At 38.5% G+C, this 4,136-nt stretch overlaps 1 long non-coding RNA gene across 1 annotated transcript in view; it reads left to right on the top strand.

The window, feature by feature from the left end:
- Positions 1-3,412, top strand: part of LOC125686802 (uncharacterized) — a 5,046-nt gene extending 1,634 nt beyond the window's left edge. The window contains exon 3 of the long non-coding RNA XR_007373904.1: positions 584-3,412. This is a non-coding gene — a long non-coding RNA (uncharacterized LOC125686802). The remainder of the gene's footprint in view (positions 1-583) is intronic.
- The last annotated feature ends 724 nt before the right edge of the window (positions 3,413-4,136 follow it).

Below are 4,136 nucleotides of genomic sequence, written 5' to 3'. Positions count from 1 at the left end.
GCTTTTTTATGGTCATGACCCACTCATGTGCCTCTTTCCCTCTGAGGTACCGCATTACTGAGTAAGTTCATCTGACTTCTGCTGCCTCTTGCCCTTTATCCTGTTAATCTAGTGCAAAGTGTGATGGCTGCATTTTGGTAGAAAGCACTTCCTTTGCTAGCTGGAACTGAACTGAGACCGCCAAAAAGTCTTAATAGCACAAGTGATAATGGCTGTTATTAGCCTTGAATAGATTTAATCTGGATGTGTATGAATGAAAAGATACATCCTATGTAGTTTGTCAATAGCCTCCTACTATTCCATAGCCATACTTAATGCAAAAACATAATTTACAGAAGGAGCAAAATCTTTTCTGTAAGAACGACCTAAGATATAGCAACTGCAATAAATCCTTGATTTTCTTTGCTTATTTCTTAGCAAACATTTGTTGAACGCAATGAAAAATAAAGTTAAAAGAAATGTATAGGTGAAAATGTGTGTGTATGTATATATGTGTATGTGTGTGTGCATGTGTATATATATATGTATGTAAGTGCCTGTGTATAAATAGTTGAATAATTTTCTTTTCAATCTCTCTCTACAGGTATTATTATTTTCCTAGAGGAGTGCATGTCTATGACTACTGCCCATTCAGTATAGAAAACTGAACTGTATCCTCTCGAAGTCTGGGAATACAAAAGCACAAAGGTTAATTCCAATCACCTTTCACAGGCAGGTGTGTATTCTCCACTAATGTCTCCATCTAGACTTTTCAGTCCACCCGCACCCCAGTTTTGCAGGGCTATCACACACTCCTTCAGTATATGAACTTACCACTTGCTACCAGGCTTCTCTCCACTCTCCCTTGTACATCCCCAAAGATGTCATTTATGGGCTCTTTAACAACATTTGAAAATCAAAAGGAATAGGTGGGAGACATACTCCCAGAATTTTCTAGAGTTAGGCAGGCGCTGGAAGCAATGCTCTGGCCCAGACTGCTGCGGAAGCGGCAACCCAGCCTGCAGAGATTTAAAAAGAAATTACCCAATTAAGATGTAATGGTCCTCCAGCCTTCCTACGCTGTGAATGAGTGCAGACATGATTTACAATCACAGAGAGTCATAAAACTCTATCCAGTTATATCAAATCAACGGGGCTAAATTAGCCAGCAACATCCTGATTAGGTGCTGTGCCTGTGTGTGTGTGTGCGCGTGTGCGCAGGATGATTTATGATGAGATCTGCTGAACCCGTCAAAAGAAATTTTAAAATGACCTTCCAGGGGAAAAAAGGAGTGGAAGAGAGGGATATTGAGGTTTCAGAAAGACAATTGTACTGCCTCACTCTGAAAGATCACAGTGAATAGAGGCGAAGAAAGATTACATTTGTCAGTGTGTTTGTATGATGAATACTTATCCACATTCACTCGTTCCTTCCCCCTTGGCAGGCAAATAGGAGGCAAAGTTCATTCTCCATTGAGGAGTTTTGTTATGGTAGGGCTCCTAGTCACTATTTAATTATCGTAACAGAGAGATTTCCTTTTTTTTTAAGTGAATCTTACTTATGCTCATGAATACTGAAGGACTGCATGAGCACAGCAAAGTGGAGTCCTCTATTTATCCAAAGGTCAGAGATGATTGCAGGCAGGTGGTCCAATTACCCTAGAGGAAAAAAATATCTTTCTCCCTCCATCCTTCTGCCTGCCTCATTCTCCCCAGCTAGTCCAGGAAAAATGATAAATAAAAAACTAGAGCTGCATAAAGGAAGCTGTCAGCCTTTTTGCTTCTGAAGAGAGCAGCAGTACAATTTGGTACAAGCATAGTGTGTTCATGAATCCAAAACATAAATCACTGCCTTCATAATAGGGCCATGAAGGCAGGGATGAGGCTTCTTTCAGCCAAGAGAGCAACAAGCAGCAACATCTCAAAGGTGAGGGAGATTAGACCAGGTTTTTATTTCTCACTGTGCCTCTGCTCTTTCTGCTTCTCCAACCGTTCACAGCATTTCTTTCCCTGATATGTGCCCTACCTTCAAACTCCTGGCCACCCTGAAATTTTTCAGCTGACCGCCCGAGCCCACAAGCTGTGACGCGTTCCAGAAAGGACTCTCCATGCTTGTCAGTTCCTCCTGGTGCCTTAATCCTGCAAAGGAAATATTTTTACAGGGCAGTAATGCGTGGCAGCCTTCAACTTCCCTAAAATATGGATGAGGGATGCTTTCAGTGATTGAGCACAAAACGAAAAAGCTCTTATACCAGCTTCCTCTGAGAGAAGATTGTTGTCTAGGCCATCATTACTGCAGAATAAAAATAATAATAATAATAATAATAATAATAATAATAAATTAAATGGCAGTACTTACACCAAATACAGCTTCTGAGGAGAACAACACACTATGAAGATGAACACCACATCAGCTGTTCATAATCCAGACATCATTTTGTTAGTTCTTAGGAATTATTGTTTTTGTTGTTGTTGCTCTTACTTTGCTATGCATATGGGAATCTTAATCTGTCCTTCAGATGGAATTTCCTAGGCATCTTAAGAATCTAATGAACTTCTTGCTTAAACCCTTTGAGAAATAGCAAGTCTATTGGCAGGCAAAAGTTTCAGAATTGCAGTCTTTGAGCGAGTCTGACTGCTAAACTTGGCCTGAAAACTCATTTAATTTCTCAAGGTAGAGTCTGCCACCCTCAATGCACAGTTCTAGGTAAAGAAGGGAAAAGAAACAGCAGTGGCCTATGAGGTTCAAAATAAGTTTTGCAAACAGCAAACATTCTTTGAGAAGAGACTTTTCCAGGCTAATCTTGCTTGTTAAATACGGTTGAGTTATGTCAAAATGTACTGTACACAAGCCAGTTCTTAGGTATGAAAAGTAGTGGAAGTATGTGACAAAAGATGTCAAGCAGTTAAGAACAAGGAAGAAAATGTAACTGAACAAAGTCTAGCAATCTGACCCCAGCTTTACAGATACTGTAGGGGTACAAAGAAGATCTACAAACTTAGAAAACTTAAATTCAAGAACCCAGCACAGTCAGCTCTGTCTTCTGTATACATGTGCTCTCCACCCCGGTGACATTGCAGCAGCTAAATGACCACAATGGGTATCATAAATAGCAACAGCAAGAAAGGTGGGAGGTGGAGAAACGATGTGGGACCAGAACATCAATAGAGTATTGTGAACCGCAGTCTAACTAAGATTATTTTTCTCTTCATTGTGAATTTTGATGCCTAAATAATATTATACATGGCTGTGAATAGGATATTTCACTGATTACAGAATTCAAGGTGCATGATAGTCATAAGTGATTAAAAGTCTGTCTTTTACTTTCTTATGTACTAGGAATTAGGAAGTGCACTTTGAAACTCTGAAAGAAGAAATAGGAAGGAAATCTTCTGTGTAATTTCTCTGCAGGACTAAGTCCCATATGAACACAATAAACCAGCTGAAAATAGATCTTCTCAATTTCTTATTATTTTAATGTCATAGACAACTTTTACACACTCACTAAATATACACCTTCTTCCCCTTCCTCTTTTTCTGGATTGCAATTCTAACTGAAATGATACTTATATGGACAATATACTCCATTAAATAAATAAATAAATATCAGTTATTTTATATCTGTATATATAAATATAAAATATATATATTTTATATTTTATATCCAGGTAATTACATACCAGGATTAAAGAGTTTTTGTTGCTGTTGCTGTTGTTTATAAGCATTGCTCAATTTACAGGACAAAAAAAAAAAAAAAAAAATATATATATATATATATAAATACAAAAGGTTTAGACAATAAAAATTTAATTCTTATGTTCCATAGGTTTCAATTAACTATTGGAGTGTTACATTGCTAATAATCTTCATTGTGCCCATAATCCTCTGCAGGAATAACATATTCACTTTAAGTAACAAACATGTGGTAAGGGCAAGTGTAGAATCCTGCACCTGCGGAGGAATAACTGCATTCATCAATACAGATTAGGGATTGACCTGCTGGAGAGGACCTCTGTCAGAGAAAGACCAGGGTGTTCTAGTGGACAACAGGTTGACCATAAGCCAGAGTGTGTCCTTGTAGCCAAGAATGCCAGTGGTATCCTGGTGCACATTAAAAAGAGTATGGCCAGCAGGTTGAGGGAGATGATCCTGCCTC

The sequence above is a fragment of the Lagopus muta genome, chromosome Z (assembly GCF_023343835.1).
Source record: "Lagopus muta isolate bLagMut1 chromosome Z, bLagMut1 primary, whole genome shotgun sequence".
NCBI classification, from domain to species: Eukaryota; Metazoa; Chordata; class Aves; order Galliformes; family Phasianidae; genus Lagopus; species Lagopus muta.
This window is presented reverse-complemented; position numbering and strand designations above follow the sequence as displayed.